This window comes from Sceloporus occidentalis, unplaced genomic scaffold (assembly GCF_023333645.1).
Source record: "Sceloporus occidentalis isolate IW3139 unplaced genomic scaffold, rSceOcc1.0.p SCAF_1, whole genome shotgun sequence".
Classification (NCBI taxonomy): Eukaryota; Metazoa; Chordata; class Lepidosauria; order Squamata; family Phrynosomatidae; genus Sceloporus; species Sceloporus occidentalis.
This window is the reverse complement of record NW_028316981.1, coordinates 143,077,682-143,099,830: the sequence shown is the minus strand read 5'-3', so window position 1 is coordinate 143,099,830 and position 22,149 is coordinate 143,077,682.

The following is a 22,149-nucleotide window of genomic DNA, read 5'->3' as shown; positions in this document are numbered from 1 at the left end:
AATATGTGCCCTTTGTAATAAAAAGGAACGAGAATCACAAATGACATATGCTGAGAATATCTGAGAAGGAGCATACAAAGTCAGGACAGTGTGTGTGTGATGACAACATGGAGATATCATTCAAATTGTGTCATATGTTGCTTTTGTCTTATCTCACAACACCCTGGGCTAAAATTAATGTCTTTATATGACCAATGATTAATCATCTCTGAGGATAACAGAGACTCTCCATCACACTAAAGACCAATTGCTTGCTGATTAAGGTGGCAGGAAATGTTTCCTACTGACAGAATGTTGCTCAATCAGTTTCTAGCATGAGAGGTATAGCATGAGAGGTATAAAAAAGAGCTCAAATTTTGTTTCCTCCCCCCTTGCCCCAGACCTGCTCACTGTATTCAGCTTACAAAAACAGCAATGAAAAATAAAGGACAACAATGTTTTGGGAAGCTCCAAGATTCTGACATGTGAGCCAGAATCTGATTCTGTTCAGCACTCAAGAGATTGTGGAGTTTATCGCATTCAAGAAGAAACCATTTTATCACTACTGTTTGCAATCCTAAGGGATGCAGCCAGGTATTATCACATGCGAAATGCTGCCGATGCCACCGCCCAGCTGCATCCCCCCCAAACCCGGTTAGAATGTCAGGGATGATGGGAGTTGTTGCACTTCACCTCAGGCTGTAACTCACCACCAAGTTAATGAAGCTGAGCTGACCAGTTTTGGCCAGTGGTTATTGCTTTCTTCCAAAGCAGCAGAGTTTCTGAGAATAAGCTGAAGACCCTGACAAACCTCTTCAGGCTTTCTCACTCTTCTTCCTCTGATGTCTCCAACACCATCAGGATTTGCTGACTCTTGTTGTTTTCACTCAAGACACCAAACGACTTTGTAGTCTTAAACAAAAGTACTATTTTATTCTACTATAAACTATATACAGTTACAATTCTTGCTCTCAGAATATGCCCAACTATCCTACCACAATTCTACCAATCAACCACAACCATCCACAACAACCAACAGCACATTAACAAAACTGGCAATTATTACAGCTATTGTTAGGTGCCACCCACTGGGTGTGTACATTCACATGATTGGTTGACTTTGTTCACCCCAGACTCAAGTCCAACCCATGAATATGATCTGATTATCTTGTCCATGAAACAAGTCTCAGGTGTTGCCAATATTCATTCCAAAATTTGTCCTTGGCTCCCAAGACTTCCAAATTAGATCACCTTTTACACCTGTGTGATTTCTCTGTCTATACATGCTTAGTCATTCTGCTTCTCACATACATATTTTATTTCTATAACTGCATATCCAATGTTGCATTTCTTGACAAAATCTGCCCTCAGCTGACCAATTTACAAAGTCAGGGGCTTCAGGACTTTGCAAATCGGCCAGCTGAGGGCAGAAATCGGCCAGATGAGGGTGTATTCTAGTTGGATTTTAGGCGGGATGCAGTCAGGAGGTGGTATCAGCAGCAAAGTGCATGTGATAGAACCTGGCTGCATCCCAGAAGAGGATTCAAACCAGACAAGGTAAGTCACGTTTTTTACCATGCAATAAACTCCTATGACTGGAGGGTCCAAGGAATTTAGGGACAGCAAGTGAGATATTTTGTAGGGATAAATAGTTGGTTAATCATTCATACTGCCTTTTTTGGCCTAGGTGTCATGGCACCTAGAGAAGGAGCAAGCTGGTAAGGTTAATGTGTATGATCTAGGAATGGAAAGAATATTTGCTGTTATTTATTTCCTGGCTGAAAAACAAGTTGCTAGACATGACACTAGACAAACTTGGTCAGGAGGAATAACATAGTGGTGGGAATTCTGTACAATTTTTACACAGTATTCACATGCTGCAAAGTTTTCCAGGAAATTATGATGTGCAGAAATGAATGAGGATGTGTTTTATTGCATGGAAATCATTTTTGTTGCATTAAAAACACTGGCTTCAATTCTATATCATAGTCTACATTGTGGAAATTTATGCATATCTACTTATGTAGCAGAGGTCCTGAGAAGCCCTCTTAGTCAAGTGCAAAGATGCATATCAGGGCACCAGCAAGGATGTCCTGATGTGCATTAGGCTTTACTGATGCACATCAGAACTCCCTAGCTAGCGCCCCAATGTGCATCAGTCCTTAAATACATCAGTCACATTGTACACTGATCCTGTTGTGCATCAGTCCCATCATGATTCACTCCCAATGCACAGTGTTCACTTTACTGGCTCCCCTATAAAGTACAGTAACTATACGCCCTTGCTGAATATGGATGCTGCAATACTGCTCAGTTCTGTTTCCCACAGATGCAAGTCCAGTTATGAAGATGTAAGTCTCCAAGTGAATTCCCTAGTTTGTAGCTAACTACTTGTTTTTTGTGCAAGTTGACTGTTTTATTGTGTGTGTATGTATACACACACATACACAAATAAAGCTTGCAGAAAGAAAACATGTAGCTATCTGGAAACAGCACACACTCACACAACCTTGCATACATTTTAAAAAATAACCACATGGGTTCTTTGCTCGAGGTTGCCTTTTTTTGCATCCCCCCCCCCTCTCTCTCTCTCACACACACACACACACAACCCAGTAGCAACAATTACAAACAGCAGTCTTGCAAAAATGTACATGTAGCCATTTGAAAATAGTGTTTTTTTGCACAGAATCCCATGTGTATTTTCTGAGCAGAATAATTTCTCAAAACACTCCAGGATATTTGAATACCAGGCAAGAACTGTGCAGATGTATTTGTTCTCTCTTCAGCAGGGAGAAAACTGTGGAAATTATTTGTCCTCACTTGTTGAATATTTACATCCCTAGTGTGACCTCTGTATCCCCGAGCTGAATGAAAATGAACTAATTTTTCCAACTGCCTTGATTCCATGGAGTTCCCAGCTTTCTCCAAGTGTTCACAGTAATGAATACGTGAAGAGAACATATGACAATATGCTGGCTAGGCCCAGCCTCTTACACCCAGACATGTGTGTTGGTTATGCCCCAAGGCCTCAGCTGAGGTATGATTGGCTTCTCTCTGGAGGTCATCTCATGTACATACGAATGTATGTGTAGAAGGCTTCAACCAGAGAAAAAAGACCACTGACCAATTAGATTTACCATAACTGTGGAAGGAGCTCTACACACATGTCCATGATTGTACAAGATCCTCTTCAGGTATTATGACCAACATAATGACATAAGAAAGAGTAGCATTACAGTCAAGGATGTACTGTATACACTTGTAAGGAGATCCATGACTTAAACCATGAAGAACAAGTTGAAACCCTTTGGGTAAAAATTAAAAGGAGAGAAACCACACTGACCTCATTGTGGGTCAGTACTTTAGGCTCCCCAACCAGACTGAAGATCTGGACAATGCCCTCCTAAAACAAATAATCCAAAATGAGGGAAACTTGAACAACCCTGATATTTGTTGGAAGTCACATTATGCCAACAGTGTAAGGTAATGGCATACCAGTGTACAAATGCATCATTAGTCTTACAGATTCTTTCAAAAGGTAGAGGAAGCAACAAGGAGATCAGCTATTTTGGATTTGATCCTAACTAATAGAGACAAACTAGTAAATAGGGTGAAAATAGTGGACTCCTTGGGTAGGAGTGACTATGTCCTCTTGGAATTTGTTATACAGAGGAAAGCAGAAGAGAAATATAGCCAGTCAAACACATTGGACTGCAAGCCTGCTGATTTCAGTAAGCTTAGGGAAATACTGTGTCAGAGCCCATGGTCAAAAAGGCTCAAAGTAGTTCATGACGCATGGGAGTTTCTTAATGGTAAGATATAGAAGGCCCAGTTGAAAATGAGGAAGAAAAATCAGAGGTAAAGAAGTATTAAAGGAGTATCTAGTTACTCTAAATGAATCATAGGCCCCATACAGACAGGCCAAAATAAAGCTGCTTCAGGTCACTTTGGAGGTATGCTGTTTAAATGATGCGTGCGTACTAAGAGTCCGGAAGCTGCGCCAAAGCTGTGCTCCAGCCCTTAGGACTGGATTGTGGGTTTGGCACGGTATCTGGACTCTTAGAACGCATGCATCATTTAAACAGCATACCTCCAAAGTGACCCGAAACAGCTTTATTTTGGCCTGTCTGTATAGGGCCATAGAATCATAGAGTTGGAAGAGACCACAAGGGCCATCCAGCCCAACCCCCTGCCATGCAGGAAATCACATTCAAAGCATCCCCGACAGGGGGCCATCTAGTCTCTATTTAACGACCTCCAGGGAAGGAGACTTCACCACTCTCTGAGGAAGTGTGTTCCACTATTGACCAGCCCTTACTGTCAGAAAGTTCCTCCTAAGGTTGAGGTGGAATCTCTTTACCTGTAGCTTGCATCCATTGTTCTGGGTCCTGTTCTCTGGAGCAGCAAAAAACAAGCTTTTTCTCTCCTCAACATGACATCCCTTCAAATATTTAAACAGGGCTATCATACCACCTCTTAACCTTCTCTTCTCCAGGCTAAACATCCCCAGCTCCCTAAGTCGTTCCTCATAGGACATAGTTTCTAGACCCTTCACCATTTTAGTCATCTTTGGATATGCTCCAGTTTCTCAACATCCTTTTTGAATTGTGGTGCCCAGAACTGGACACAATATTCCAGGTGGGGCCTGGCCAGAGCAGAATATACTATTCCTGATAGAAGCATACTTTACTGACTGATAGATTTTATGGCTGTATTTTTATTACATTGGCAAATGTATATTGATATATGTAGATTTTATATTTTTATAAGCTGAATGTAACTGTGTTTTTGATGTAAACTGCTTTGATCATTGGAAAAGCGGTATATAAATAAAGTATTATTATTATTATTGTTGTTGTTGTTGTTGTTGTTGTTGTTGTTGTTATAGTGGCACTATTACTTCCCTTGATCTAGACACTATACTTTTATTGATGCAGCCTAAAATTGCATTGGCTTTTATGAGTTCAAGTGTCTAAGTCCAGAGGAACTGAAAATCAAGAGTACTAAAGGACCTTGCAGATATTATCTCAGAGCCATTGTCAATAATCTCTGGGAGTCCTTGGAGGACATGAGACGTCTCAGCAGATTGTAGAAGGGCAAATATTGTACCTATCTTCAAAAAGGGCAAAAAAAAAAAAAAAAAAGAAAAAAGAAAAAAGAAAAAAAAAAGGACCCAAGCAACTATAAGTGGGATACCACAGAGTTCTGTCCTCGCCCTGGTTGTTCAACATCTTTATAAATGACCTACATGATAGAACAGAAGGGATGCTTATCAAAACTGTAAATGACACCAAATGGGAAGTGGGAAGAGGAGTAGCTAATACCTCAGAGGAGTATTGACAAAGTATGACTTTAATGGATTGGAAGGCAGGATCAAAACTGAGAAAATGAATTTCAACAGGGATAAATGTAAGGTAATACATCTAGGCAAGAAAAATATAGAATGGGTGACATCTGACTTGAAAGCAATATATGTGAAAGGGATCTAGGGGTCTTAGTAGACCACAAGCTAAACATGAGTCAACAGTGTGATGAAGCAGCCAAAAAAGCCAAAGCAATTCTGTGCTGCATCAACGGGGGTTTAGCATCTAGTTCAATAGAAGTAATAGTGTCACTCTATTTTGCCTTGGTCAGACCTCACCTGGAATACTGTATAGTGGGCCCTTGGTATCCACTGGAGTTTGGTTCTAGGACCTCTTGTGGATAACAAAATCTATAGATGTTCATGTCCCATTAAAAACAATGGCATAGTAAAATGGCGTCCCTTGTATAAAATGGCAAAATGAAGGTTTGTTTTTTGGAATTTATAGTTTAAAAAATATTTTCAAACCATGAATGCTTAAATCCATGGATAAAAATATCTGTGGATACAGAGAACTGACTATATCTAGTTCGGAGTACTAAGAAGGATATCAACAAGCTGGACTGTGTGCAAAGAAGGGTGACAAGATGATCAAATGTCTAGAAATGAAACATTATGAGGAATAACTAAGGGAGCTGGCTATGTTTAGCTTAGAGAGGAGAAGTCTGAGGCGTGACATGATAGCTATCTTTAGGGGATGTCATGTAGAAGATGAAGTAAGGTTGTTTTCTTCTGCTCCAGAGACTAGAACACAGATCAAAGGATTTGAATTACAATAAAAGAGATTGTACCTCCTAAACATTAGAAAGAACTTTTTTAGTGTAAGAGCTGTTTGATGGTAGAATAGATTGCCTTAGAGGGTGGTGGACTCTCCATCTTTGGAGGTCTTTAAATAGAGGTTGGATGGATATCTTTCAGGAATACTGTAGTTCTGTATTCCTGTGTGGCAGGGAGTTAGACTAGATGGCCCTTGTGATCCCTACCAACTCTATGATTCTATGGGTGACATAAGCAAGGATGTCTGGTGTAGGAGCTCTTCATGCACAGTTCTTAAGAGCTATGTCATATTTTCAGTGTAATGTCAAGTACTCATATGTCACAATTGTAACATTTCTGGGGCTGAATCCTGTTGTTTACTGTCAATTAGAGTAAGCCCATTAAATCAGTAGTTGAGGACTGTTCGACAGTGGGACACACTCCCTCAGAGTATAGTAGAGTCTCCTTCCTCAGAGGTCTTTAAGCAGAGGCTGCATAGCCATCTGTTGGGGATGTTTTGACTGAGAGTTCCTGCATGGCAGAGGGTTGGACTGGATGTACCTTGTGGCCTCTTCCAGCTCTACAATTCTATGATTCCATGATTCTGTGAGTAGTGAGTCAACACATAGGCTAATCCAATTGATTCAATGGAGCTACTCTATTTAGGAGTAACAGCAGAATTTAGGTCTTGATGTGTTACTCAGAAACAGATTGTGATGGATTCACCCTAGCACCCTTTTTAAAGTATCTGTGCTATTTGGAGGAGCTGTTAGGTACACAGCATACAGGAGCAAAAGTTTTCTAATGGCACCAGATATAACGGAAGCTAAATTATTCTAACCTAATATACAATTAAATCAGGAATCACCCTCACATAAGTGTGCAAAACACAGGAACGCTAGATATATGTAGATGTCTTTCAAATTAATGACTCACAACCACACTGCATTGTGTGAACTAATGACTCACTACTCAGAATGGAATATTTGAACTAGTGATCCACCTCAGGTGGAAAATAATCCCCGTTTTTGAAAAATCTTCACTCCCAAACAGACCAGCCATCTGAAGTATGTTTTTAAGATGCATTCTTAACCAAACTCAAACATATAACCAAGAGTTTTCAATGACATTTATTTATTTATTTATTTATTTATTTATACATACATACATACATACATACATACATACCCCACATGCTCACACTTCTTTATGCACTTTTTTTGGTACCCTATATCTTCTCTAGAATCCAAAATGTCCAGGACTTAGTGCAGACAGAGACACTCTGCTGCTTTATGATTCTCCAATGGTCCTCCTGGAGTCAATTCCTAAAGATTTGCTTTCTCCCTTACCCTGCGTCTGAATTGACAGTCTTCTCTGAGCTTTCATTTGTACTGGCTAATCTTAGCAAATCTAATTGTTTTTAGGGATACAGCAATAACCACTAGTTGCCAAGTTAGTGATCTAATGCTCTTCTTGTGGCATATTATAATCTAGACAGCAGTGAAGTAGTGGACCCGGGGTTTACAGGGTCAACATGCTGGAACTTTTAGAAGGGCCATTATATAGTCAATAGGGATGGAAAAATATTGTAAAATGTATTTTTAAAAAGGCTGAAATTTTGCTACATGTTCAGAAACCTGACTAGAAAAGTGCTAAACTGGGAGTGAAAGGACAGGACCAATGCCATCAGGCTTGAAGAGCCCTCCCCTCCCTCCTTCCAACTGTCATCTTTTGGCCTTAGAGGGAGCAAAAGAACAGGCCCAACACCATCGGGCCTGAAGAGGAAGAGCCCTCTCCTCCCTCCTTCCAACTGTCATCTTCTGGCCTTAGAGGAAGCGAAAGGACAGGCCCAATGCCATGGGGCCTGAAGAGGAAGAGCCCTCCCCTCCCTCCTTCCAACTGTCATCTTCTGGCCTTAGAGGGAGCGAAAGGACAGGCCCAACGCCATCGGGCCTGAAGAGGAAGAGCCCTCTCCTCCCTCCTTCCAACTGTCATCTTCTGGCCTTAGAGGGAGCAAAAGGACAGGCCCAACGCCATCGGGCCCTGCCTCGATTAAGAAGAAGAGCCCTCCCTCCAGTCCATCTGCCTTGGTCCAGGCCTCAGAGGGAGAGAAGAATGCTGGACCTGATCTCCTCCCCCCTCAACATTCCCTTCTCCTTTTGTGTCATGTCTTTTTAGTTTGTAAGCCTGAGGGCAGGGAACCATCTATTATCCCTTCTGTAAGCCGCCCAGATTCCCAGTGATTGGGCAGCATATAAATAAATCCTATTATTATTATTATTATTCGACTGACTAGAATCTGCAGTTTGGGACTTATTCTGTGCAAAATTTGCACATGGTTGTTTTGCGGTGGTTGGGGAGCTCTGTAGGAAACTGCATTTTCTTTGCAGGAAATAATATTTCTACATAGATATGCTATTTTCTGTGCAGAAAAATCTGTTTCCTATGCAGAAAACACAATTTTCCATGTAAAACAATCACGTGCAAATTTTGCATGGAAAAAGTCTTTAATTGCTAATAGACTTTGAAAACTGTGCGGTATTTGAAGACTTTCTCACAATGGGAAGAAAATAGGTAAAATCACTCATTTCTTTCTTTGAGAAGAAAGTTGGTGAACAATTATATGCATAATCATCTAGCATCTTCCTCAGACTTCTCTGTTTCTTCTGGATTTAATAGAATAGCAGTGTATGGGTCTGAGTGAGGGAGGGTTTGGATTTTCCCAGCTAGGGAGCTACCCCTGTTCTAACCTAGTTGGGGGGGGGGGGTCTGTCTTGAAGAGGCAACTGGAGTGGCAAAAGCTAGGCAGCTGTGTTGATCCTTACCAGATAGAATTGGCTTGTTGGTAAGGATCAACACAGCTGCCTGACTTTTTAAATTCTCCTGGAGGGAGAGTGTCTATGGGGACGATCACAACAAGAATCCCAACTTCAACATTTAACACTGTTGTACAGACAGAAGGACATGCTCATATTATTTCACCTGTGGCTGGGGAGTGGGGCATGGCAATCTTGTCTCAATGCCAAGAAAAACAGGCAATGACCTTCATGTTCCATTTTGCACTTTCAGTGCTATGATTCTGTTTTTTAACCAATATAGCCTCCTGTCAGTGTGGCAGAGTGATGGGTGAGATTGCTTTTCGAGATGCCTCCTGTTCCTGCAATTCTCTAATTAGAAAAGTCTCCCCCACGTGCTTGATCTCTCTACTTGCTCCAGCTGCAGGTAAGGAAAATGAGCCATTTTCCTTGTCTTTCATTGACAAGCCCAGAAAATAAAACAGATTTTTTTAAAAAAGGGGAGAGAGAGAGAGATTGTCATGTTAACTCGCTGCTGCACAAGAGGCATAGAGTTTGCCAAGCGGAGCCTTGGCAAAGAAGGGGAATGGTGTCTTCATATTTCTAAAGGGATCATCAGCAGTAGGGCAAAACAAAGAGATTAGAGTGAGAGGGAAAAATGGGAGTGGAACGGAGAATGCAAATTGCTCTTTCCTCGTCCCTGACCTTGAGATCCCAAATGTTCTTTAGACTAGAATCTTTTTGGAGAGGTGACTCTCTCCAAGTGGCAAGATTCACTGAACTGTAGGAAGAAAATCCTGCTCTGGATAAACAATTACAGTCTATTTACCTCTGACCATATGGTGCATGGGAAACAGGTGTGCAGGTAATGAAGAACCCAGCACCAATTAAGGCTGATGGGGGAAGCAGCTTTACATTCTCCCTGATTCTTTGTGTTGGGTTGCAGCCCATTTACAAATGAGAACTAAATAAGATTGAAGCGTGGCAACAATGAGGCAGGGAAAGGAGCCCTGACTGTGCGGCAAAGATGGTTTGTGTACTTCACCTGCAGCTGTGACGCAGTTGCAACTGCTCAAGGGACAAGAAGGTGGTGGATTGTACTCAAGTGTGATCCTTCTTAACTAAATGCTATTTCCATAAACATTACGGGTGGCAATAACAGGACTACCTTGAGCAAAAGTTCTAGTCTAGAAGGGTATAATCATGCCAGCTGCCAAAATTGTGTGTGTGCATATGTACAAAATACTGACACGCCATCATCTGTGCATCAGTATCATAGAGCATATCCCATTTGAAAACATTATCCAAATCGGTTTCAGTGCATCAGTCTACATCCCTTAGAAGTCTTTCTACCATTAGTCGGAAAACTGTGTGCACCTGGTGCACCTGAGCACAGCGTAGAGTATGGAATCCTGAAAACCTCAGTTTCTGATATTTGAAAAAAGATGTTTTTGCCTTGGCCTTTGTGGATACTAAGAGAACAATGGAAATATGATGGCCTCTTTTGCAGCAGCATAATGAACAATAACTTGAGAGGAATTTCCCATGGTTACAAGGCCCATCATCAGAAAAACTGAAACAACTGCCAAGATAAGTGTTCCCAGCATCTGATACCAGAGCTGAGCCCCTGGGCCATCTCTCCCCCTTCCCCCCGTTGGTGACCAGAGCTGTGTGTATCACATGACTTGTCCTACACTCAAGTGTGGGGCAGCATACTTCCCCTTTCCTGTTGTTGAAGTATGTTTCAGCCGCAAATCCAGTTTGCTTCTGTATCTTCAATGGGGCAGGCATCTTGTCCTTTGCCTCAGAGAGAAAATTTTTCAGGACACCCCTCCACAGCAAATAGACTGAAGGTTGCCATACCCTACCTTAGACTACTTTGCAGCTCCTTCCTCATGATATCATCTTTGAACATGCCCTTTGTCATCCCTTTTCCCACACTATTCTCCATCTTTTAGCCCCAAGCAAAAACAAACAAACAAACTTACCTGTGACCTCCACTGAAAAGAAACCCAGACTGCAGATCAGAAAAAAAAAGAAGCATTGTCTTGACCAGCCAAATTACAATTTATGCCCAATCTCATTTCAGCTCTTAGGCAAGGTCGGGCCTAGTGAGTTCTTGGATGGGATACTACCAGGGCTACCAAGAATTTCCAGGTATTGTTATATTAGAATCCTTCCTAGCACCCTTGTGAGCCATTGTGAGCCAGAGTTGGCAATCATAGGCTAAGAATACCAGTACAGTCCGTCCTCGCCTTATGCGGGGGATCTGTTCTGGATCCCTCTGCGTAAGGCAAATTCCACCTATGCTCGAGACCCATTGGAAACAATGGGGCTCGTGCGCGGTGGCGCGGCGGCGCGGGCACGCGCAGGGCGCAACGGGAGCGTGTGCCCATTCAATTGAATGGGATGCGCCTCCCCTTCCGCCCCGCGTGCACCCCGCGGCTTGAGTGCGTATGCTCAAGGCCGCGTATGGCACGCCCGCATATGGCGCGGGCGCGCTGTATAAGGCAGCTCCCTATATACCTATCTTCCCCTCAACTCAGATCCACACAGTTACATCCCTTTCATTCCATGATGGTTTCTTTTTGCTCTTTTCTATTATCACTATGGCCCGTTACAGACTTCTTCACGGCCCTAACCCTAGTACGCACTCCGCATGTACAAAATGGCGGCGCCCTATACAGACGGGGGGCGCCATGTTGACATCGCGGATGTGTAGCGTCCGGACGTCGTGCCGCGGAAATGACGCGGCGAGTGCACCATTGGCTCCTCGCCGCGTCATTTCCGTGGCGCAAGAAGAAGCGCCATTTTGGCACTTCTTCTTAGCGGAGGCGGGAAGCCTCGCAGTTTGGCCGCTGGGGCTTCTCACTGCCACTAATGATGGTACAGGCAGACCGTCACTTTCCGGCGGTCTGTAATGTGCCTATATGAACTATTTGAGAGATTCCACCTAAATCAGGGATCGGAAACTGCGGAAGGCTAGAGAGTTTCATTAGCCTCTAAGACAATTAGTGCCATAATCCCCCCCCCCCACTACTCACACAAGGATGGGACCCCCTCTGATTCCCTCTACTTATGATAGTTCTCTGTACCATACCTCACATTGTTTCAGATCCTTAGGAGTGGCTAAGGAATGTAGGGGATTTAAATCCACCTTTACAGATAATGCAGAATATGTTTCAAATGCTTACTCTTCATCTAAAAATGATTTACCTTCCAAGCAGAAGGGAGAATTTACTGGTGAAGAATTAGGATGCATTTGGCATATATAGCCCTGCTGCTTTTGAGGGTTTTTCCCAGATTTTATCATTCAGCAAAACCCCATTGATTGATGAAAGCTGACTGAGTGTTAAGGCCTACCTGTCAGACAATCTTGATCCATCTCTTTAGCAGAAGGGAAAATTTCTGCTCATGATGATTTCCAGATTGGCCTGACAAAGAATTTTCATCTCACCAACAGGTTAGGCATTTGTTTCTTACCTTCATGCTCCATTATCCTGTTGGCTACAATTCTGGGAACACATATCATTGAAAACAGTGCATAGGATCACACTTAGTGCACCTTCCTTGCTTATGCTGACACCGTCAGTTGTATGTGTTTCAGACCAGGAGTGCTGATGAGCAGTCACTTATGGATGGGCAGGCACTCATCATAGCCATAGCCCATCAAGGAGAAGCCAAATGTGCAAGCAGCAGTTTTTGATCCATATCAACAGCCTAGTTCTAGTACAAGGAGCAAGGTTTCCACTAGGAACAGGTCTTTTACAGAACTGGTGAGTTTTTCACTTGCCCTTTCAACATGAAGATACCCCTCAAATATTTGACATTAGGACAGGATTACATTTTTCTTGGGGAAAAACAATTTCCCACAGCCCCCATGAGGATTGCAACTAATTTTAGAGGGACCAAGGAAATAACTTGAGCACCTACCTTGTTGTTTCTGGATTCATTCGTTTTCCTTTAGCTTTCCCAACCTGCTTCAACTCTGCTAAGAGCCAGGAGGCTGTGTTCATACTACTTTATAGTTGCTTGGCTTTCACTATTGCTAAACCTCATGTCTCATTGTCATCCCTTTTCTCACTCTGTTCTCCACCTTATAGCTCCCAGGCAAAACAAAAACAAAAACAAACAAACAGAAGCAACAAAACTTACATGTTGTCTACCATCTCTATAAAAAGAGCCAGACTGCAGCTCAGGAGAAACAGAGGCATTTTGTCTTGACCAGCCAAATGTTGAGAAATTCTCATTATAATCTATGCATCACCTAGTAGGTCCTGCTCAGCCACTAGGAAGACTCAGGGCCTGAGCAGATGGGTCAGGATAGCATGGTCTGAGCCTGTGCTATCCTGGCCCTGGTGCTCACCCAGGTTAGTCCCTGGGTTGCTGCAGGGACAGAAGGGTTTTCACACACCCATCCCCACACCAACCCAGAACGCAGGACCGGCTTGCAGCCCCTTACCTTTTCAGTGGTCAGTCCAACTGAGAAGCCACTTTACAGTTGTTGCATCTGATGCAGAAACAGGCCGCCTGGACACATGAGTGCAGACAGGCACCCCATTTCCATGTCAGATGTGGCAACTATGGTTTTTTTCAATTGGATCGACTGCCAGAAATGTTATAAGTGTGGGAGGGGGGCTGTCTGAATGGCCTGATTTTGCTGGGTTGTTTCTTAGAAACTGTGCAGAACTGGGGGTATTTTACTCTGGGGTAAAGGCTTCTTTAATCTGAGGTAAAGGTGGCAGCTCAGTGGTTAAGATACTGACTCTGATAATTGCAAAATTGGCAGGTCAGCAATTCAAGGCCCAAGAACCCCATGACAGAGTGAGCTCCCATCATTAGTCCCAGCTTCTGCCAACCTAGCAGTTTGAAACCATGTAAAAGGGCAAATGGTGTGCTCTTTATCATTGATAACCTTTGCACTTGGCCACATTCTTGACAATATCCTTTTGTTGTCTGGCCACACTTTTGCAACCACACACTAATGTTGTTTGGCTACATGTATTAGAATATTCTACATCCTCTGTGCTGGATGTGGGGATTTCATAATTAGGGTCAGGCTTGTTTTGAGAGGTCATGATGACATGTGAAAACTAGATAAATGGTCACACTGACTTTAGAACATGTGGGCGACCTAGAAAGTACTAAAATAAATGCTGAATGAATTTGCTGATCCACTCCAACTCCCACCCTAGCTCTTCACACTGCCTCTTACAATAGAGACTGAGTCTCATCAAAAAGCAGTTATGGATACAGTTGACCCTCCTTATCCACAGATCTTTTTATCCACTGATTCAAGCATCCACGGCTTGAAAATATTAAAAAAAAAAGGTATATATACCAAATAGCAAACCTTGATTTTCCATTTTATATAAGGGGCATCATTTTGCTATGCCATTATATTTAATGGGACTTGAACATCCACAGATGTTGTTATCCACAGGGAATCCTGGAATCAAGCCACAATGGCTAACAAGGGCGCGTTACAGACCACCCAAAACGGGCAGTCTGCCTGCGCCTTCATTTGCTGCGCGGAGGAGCCTCAGCGGCCAAACCGCAAGGCTCCTCCGCACCGCAAAAAAGAAGCCCCAAAATGGCGCTTCTTGTTGTGGTGCACTAATGATGCCGCAAGGCACCAATGGCGCACTTGCAACATCATTAGCACAGCGCTATGTGTGGACGCTAGGTAGCCGTGACGTCAAGATGGCAACGCCCATGTAGAATGGGCGCTGCCATTTTATATGTCTCCAGGACGTACTAGGGTTAGGGGTGTGCGTAAAGCACACCCTTTCCTAACCCTAGTATGTCCTGGGGACATACTTTACGCCTGTGCGGAATGGGCCAAGGACCCACTGTACTTCCATCTCACCCCAGCCTTTGCTGCTGTTCACCCTTCCTGTCTAACTATCTAGGGATTGTCTCAAATCCTATATCAGTGTTTTGTCACTCCAAAGTTAAAGCCATCAGCCAATCTGGCCCATTTTGTCAATCCCATGGGAAAACCATCAAAGTCTTTGTTGCACTGTATTCCTCGAGGCTATAAATTAGGATATATATATATATATATCAGCCCCAGATCTAGCATATGCACAGAGGGTCCCTTTCACTCACTGTATCACCCTCAGATACTTTCTGAGCCACTCTCCATCTTCCCTGGATGTATCTTTAGGACTGGTAATTATTGCCCTCCCTAATTCCCAATGTCTCACTGTCTAGCCTTTCACATGTTTCTTTCTGTTAGCCTTGTATGGGTCTTAAGGTTGAATTGGTTTTGTGTGTTTGTATACATATTTGCACATTTCTAAATAAAACCCTTCTATTTACTAAAACCGGAGTCTCTCTGCAGTTAGTACTGGTATACACAGATGAAAAGATCCTTCAAGTTACATTTCTCTCGCAGACCTCCTTGAGCTATAATTTCCCCCAAATCCTAAGGGGATGCTTACATGCCCCAGCCTTTTAGGGTAACACATGTGCCTTTATTTTCATTTGTGAAATGTTGGGAGATAGGCTTTGGGCCTCTTCCCAGTCTAGGCAGAGAGTTGCAAATGATGGACTTCTGTCTCCTTTTAGCCAAAGATCCCCCACATCTAATGAAAAACAAATGAAAATTTGCTAACAACCCCCCTCCCCTCATAAAGGCCTTGCACTCCAGTGATTGGGTATTTTTTTTCTAAATTAAGTCCTTTATAACAATCAAACCTGCACTTGCTTTTATTTTCTCTTTGTACCAGTTGAAAACTGCTTCTGTGTTGACCAATAAGGCTATCACCATGACTACACAACAAAACTAGAGTTTTAAATTTTAGAGATATTAAGGACTTCTGTATAACATATTAACATAAAATGCACTCTTCTGCTGCTTATCAATATGCAAAGGGATCTTACAGCTTCTTTGAGACTACCTGTGTGAAGTAATGTGAAGGCTTTCACGGCCAGAATCCACAGTTTTTTGTGGGTTTTTTGGGCTATGAGGCTGTGTTCTCATAGAATCATAGAACTGTAGAGTTGGAAGAGACCACAAGGGCCATCCTGCCATGCAGGAACTCTAGAAGAGTTTATTCCTGACAACTCTGAAGATGCCAGCCACAGCTGCTGGCAAAATGTCAGGAATAAACTCATAGAGAACACGGCCCCATAGCCCCAAAAACCCACAAAAAACTTTGTGTGAAGTAAGTTGTAGCATGAGCTTTTGTAAACTTCTTCTGTCTATATTATGGACAAAAGGACTGCCTTGGATGATGATCAGCTCTCCTTTGTTAGAGATTGCCAAGTAGAGTTTGGACAGGCACTTCTCAAGGATGTTTTAGCTGGAATATTTTCTGCTGAGTGGGTTTGGACTAGAAATCCAAACTGGTAGTCCATGGACTAGCACCACTCACTGCTAGACTGCTACATTCCATGCCAGTCCCTAACAAGTTTATAGGAAATAAAGAGACAATTGTAGCTAATTGACACAAACATGATTCTATTCTTTATATGGGAATTTATTTATTTATTTATTTGTTTGTTTGTTTGTTTATTTATTTTTAGTGAGTCCTCCACAACAGTTAATGTGAGAGGCACAGGTCTAGATGACCCTTGTGATCTTTTCCAAACCTATGGTGCTATGTCTCTGATCTGAGCCATTAAAGTGCTAAAAAAGGCCAATGCAATTTTAGGTTGCATCAATAAAAGTATAGATCAATGGAAGTAATAGTGCCACTCTATTCGACTTTGGTCAGGCCCCACCTGGAATACTGTCTCCAGTTCTGGGCACCACAATTCAAAAAGGATGTTGAGAAACTGGAATGTGTCCAAAGGAGGGCGACTAAAATGGTGAAGGGCCTGGAAACTATGCCCTATGAGGAATGACTTAGGGAGCTGGGGATGTTTAGCCTGGAGAAGAGAAGGTTAAAAGGTGATATGATAGCCTTGTTTAAATATTTTAAGGAATGTCATATTGAGGAGGGACCAAGCTTGTTTTCTGTTGCTTCAGAGAACAGGACCCGGAACAAAGGATGCAAGCTACAGGAAAAGAGATCCCACCTCAACATTAGGAGGAACTTTCTGACAGTAAGGGCTGCTCGACAGTGGAACACACTCCCTCAGAGTGTGGTGAAATCTCCCTCCTTTGAGGTCTTTAAACAGAGGCTGGGGTCTGTCGGGAATGCTTTGATTGAGAGTTCCTGCATGACAGGGGGTTGGACTGGATGGCCCTTGTGGTCTTTTCCAACTCTACAATTCTATGATTCTAAAATATTGAGCCATCAAAGCAATAAAATACTGAGAGGAAACTAGTTCCAAAATATATCCAGAGTGCACAAATAAGAGGAAAAGCATACTTTGAGAATGCTGCTTACTATAAAAAGATGACTCTAGGCCAAAAGAAGCGGCTTCCGGCTGCTTTGGAGGAGTGGCGTTTACATGATGAATGCCCCCAAAGTGGCTGGAAGCCACTCTGAGGCTGCGTAACAGAGCCTGAAGCCACTGCAAAAGGAGCAGTTTTAATCCAGCTCCTGGGTGGTGCAGTTTGAGACTGCAGGCAGTGGCCAACTTGGAGAGTGGGCCCTGTGGTCTCAGCAGTCCCAGCCTGATCCCAATCCAATTGCAGCTGGAGTGATGATCAGAGGCCACTCCTTGCTGCCCATCTGTTTTACTCCGGTGAATCACAATACTATAGTAATCCTTTCTTCTTTTTCACACAGTAAAAGTGGCTGCTGCAGGCTCCCTTGCTTCATTTTCATGTTTCAGTGAGTAAGCCCACCTTTGGCTAAATGAAATGATTAAAGAGCACAGATGTTTGGGTCACAGAAAGCAGGACAATCTACTTCCTTCTGCTGTGATCTGGAGTAACCTGTTAGACCATCACAACAGCTCTCCTAGTGCCTAAGGAAAGTTCTTCACAACCTATTTTACGGTTTCACCACCCTAAATAATTTAATGTCATCAGCAAACTTGGCCATCTTTCTGTTCAGCCCTGACTCCAGATGGTTTATGAGCAAAATAAAGAGTACTGATATCAATGTAGATCTCTGAAGGATTCCACTGCTCACATTCCTCCACTGAGGGAACGAATCATTTATTTCTATTCTTTGCTTCTTGTTATTTCGAGGTCTTTGGATACCATGGCTGCTAATTTTGATCATGAATATTTCATGCACAATTTTTTCAAGACTTTTGGAAATTCAAGCAGACACCAACCATTCCTGTATGGCAAGGGGTTGGACTGTATGGCCCTTCTGGTCTTATCCAATTCTATAGTTCAATGGTTCTATGTACCCATCATAACATTTGCTTCCAAAATAGATTTTTTGGGGAAAGCATTCAGGTTAACTTTCAGGTTAACAGAACACTATCACATTGCTCAGAACAGGCAGAGAGTGGGTTAAGCCTCTTTTTAGCACAGTTAAAAGAATCCAATACATGGTTTATCTGAGTCTTGCATTCCAACCAATAAGCATCTGAAAGCATTGGCCTTGCTGTGAGAAACGAGGAGCAGGAGGAACTAGCTTCCTCTCCTGCGTTTTTTAAAAGGAAGGAGAAAACCTGCACTTACACAGTAGCTATTTCTCTATCTGAAGCTTTGCTATAAAACCTATTGCTTGAAAAAACACTTTTGAGAAGGATAAAGTTGGACCCAATCTAGGGAACTGCAGTGGTGGTAAGTCCTGTATCTTTGGAGAATCGAACACTCAACTGTGAAGGAACTGGGTTTCTGCCATCTGAAAGCACTGTGTATGTTCTTCTAACACTTGCTGCATTCATCAATGCAGCATTAATGAATTAATCCACCAATAAATGCTTGTTTTACACCAGTGGCTTGTGCCAGTGTCAGTATAACATGACTGTCTTGGAGAACTCTGGAGTCGTATACAGGAACCCCTTAGTTCAGAAATCCAGGCTTCAGTAGTAAAAACTCAGAAAATCTTTATTCAAAAAACTACAGATGTTCTCCGCAGACATTTGTTGTCAGAACTAACCATCAAGCTTTAGCAAAGCATATTTTAAAGCACACATAGTTTCAAAACTTAGGTGGTACTCTCTTATTTCTTCCTTCATATTTTTCTTTTCTCCTTTCTCAAGGGCACTCCCCTCCTTCTCTTGCCCTAGATGTTCTCAGAAGATTGACTTTGGATCTTCCCGCCACAGTCTCCATGCCTTTTCCATCTGCTAGTTAACCGCAAAGGAATGTGGTCAACAGTTCTACCAATTAACACACTGTTTCATGTCCTACCACTTAACTGCAGAGTTGTCTAATATAATATATGCCAGCAAATAGCAAACAAGTGAAATTACACCCATTTAGCACAGCACTCCAAGATATGGCAGGTAAGCTGAAAGATTCAGCTTCCAACAGCTGGCATTGAAACCAATTTCAATTTCAATTAGGTGTACTTTTCCTAGGGCTGTGCACCAGTGGTGAAGGAAAGCATTATAAAAATCTATTGGCTCTGAACACCCTGTTTTTCTAATGCCTTACTTTGTTCATGGCCACTGCAGTCATGGCTTTTCCCCTCATGCCATCACCACCTATGCCAGCAGAGCAACAGAGTATGCCAAGAGGATTCTGACCAGCATTTACTGGATCACTCCTATCCATGTCTTGATTGACACATTCAGAGAACTCTGAAAAGTGGATTAAAGTAATGAGGGGATTACCATAATGATGAGATTAGCGTAATGAGTAAAGACCATTGTACTTTGTGGTACAGCAGGTGATATGGTAACAAAATCCTCCAGAAACTGATAGGGGAAAAAAAAAATACCAAGATGGTATGGAGCCCAAACTTCTAGATTTATCTGGATAGGTTTAAAAAAAAACATTCCCTTTGAACGATCCATATATTTCACCACTCAGGTTTCCATTTGTACAATCAGCACACAAGAATTTGCAGGGGCTGGGGTATGCTCAGATAAAGAGGATTAGAGAAGTACAGTACACCAGACAGTAATTGTAGGTTTTTTCTCTGTCCTCCTGCAAAATATTGTGACCTTTGATTGCTTGTTCTTATGCTCTTTTATCTTCCACATTGGACAACAACTTAATAACAAATCCCAGTCTTTTTCTGGACTTGTTTTTCACCTCTACTTTTTTCTCCCTTGCCACCAGCCAAAACGATTTGAAGGAGTTATAAAAGTTAATCCCACCCTATGAGGTCAATCTATTACTTGGCAATCTGGATCAGTGATATATCTCTGAAAGACTGAGGGAAATGATCCCTGATGACACTGTGACAGAAAGTGACTTTCTTTGCCTTAGTGACATGGTCTATAGCGATAGGTGATTTCAGGACATGTTACAGAAGACATTTAGTGCTATTTGTCAGATCAAGGTATCAAAAATAAAGAAACCCATGGAGATGTAGTGTGTCTACTATTAATTTTGATCAAGAGGAGGGTTTGTGATTTAATGGAAAACCCTTACATTTGCAAGAGATTGAAATTAGGGGATATTTCTTTTGCATTACATTGCATCCATTAGATAAACAGGTATCCAATAATAAATGGTTTCCTGGAAGATAGCCAGTGAATGTGATGAGGATAAAAGGACTGTTTAGATTTATTGAGCCTGAGAATATCTCTGAGGCTTGGTATTAGCATCCTAAATGTTCAAATTGTGTTAAAAAAATGCAGGCAATGCCAGCGTACAACACCAGGTCTTGAGGCCTACTCAACAGACACTGAACCTAACTAACTGTTTATTGTCTTAGTTATCTGCTTTTCACTTGCAATATACCAAGTCCACTAGATGAGGGCAGAGTTTACCCTCTTTTTTGACTTGCCAGCTTACCATCTGTCTGCTTTGCAGAGGAACTTGAGCATACCCAAATTAGGTCTTAATAAGTCCTTCATTTTGCCCAGCAGGTAACCACATCCAATCAAAGGAGGGGATGACTGGAGTAGACTTAGCTAGCCTTGAGTGTTGCACATTATGTTCAGTAAATATGAATATTAGATATATGATAGGAAAGCTGTCTGTTGCTAAATTCTGCACAAACTGTCAAGACAGCATACTGGAAAGGTAGGGCTGCTGATGGTGGCCTGACCCTTTTGTCCTCTTGGAAAAAGCCAAGCTTTATTTTAAATTGAAAACTGGAAATTCCCTCACTCTGCCATTCCTGCTGACAAGGAAATAGTTTCTTGACAAAAGCAATCGGGGCTTAACTGCTTATCTACCTGCACTGAATGGAGAACTGCTGAATTGGCTCAGTCTGGTATGCCCCCATTGTAAGGTATTCTGCAGTCTTCAGAGAGGTTAGCTAACATATCTGGATTTGAAAGAGGGTAAATATCTATACTTTTTTTTTGTCTGTTGTACATAACTTTGTCTCTGTATGGTCAGACAACTTATGAATCATTATCAGAACCCAAAGGGCAGTTCATGTCTGCCCTTTTGCAAGCACATGTTTAGTGTATGTGTGGCTCCACCCAGAGGTTTTCCATTCATTCTTAAGAGACTTCATCCCCTAGTTAGAAAGAGGTTAAAAGACGGACAGTCTGTTAGAAGACATGGCTCCATATGGAATCCTGGGAATTATAGTTTGTTGTGGCATCAGAACTCTCTGACAGAGAAGGCTAAATATCTCACAAATCTACAAATCCAGAATTCCATAGCACTGAGCAATGACAGTTGAAGCGGTGTCAAACTGCATTAATTCTGCAGTGTAGAGGCAACCAGAGTCAGCATAAGGCAGCCTCTTGTGTTGCTATGATTTATTGGACTGAAACTGCACCTTCCTCCCATGATAGGATCCAAGGTGGGTTACACATGAAACAAGAAAAGGTTATAATATATTTTACTCTTGAATTACACTCTTAAATTCAATTACACATGAAACAAAAAGGGCAATATTTTTTAAAAAAGTTTTTTAAATAATTAAATAAATCCCTGATTAGGGTAGGAGGAAAAGTTGTTATTGTTGTTGTTGTTGTTGTTTTGCAGAGGACTATCCCCAGTTTTTCAAGCTAACCCCCTTTTGTGGACTTTATATCTATAATTGCTTCCGTATGTGGTTCCTTGAGTGCTGCTGAGCCACTGCAGTTAGTTGGAAGAAGAATCATACCTTTAGTTCTGCACTTAAACCTGATTTAAAATCTTAGATTTAAACACATGGGTGGTGGTGATAATTCTTCAGAGATGTGGATTACATCCCTTGGATGTATAGCTAGCTGATGATGAATAACCTTGCAGGAGTCCACACAAGTTGAAGTTAAAGGATAGTCAGGATTTAAGTGGGAAAGTCTCTGTTCTGATCCTTGTCTTTTCTGGGC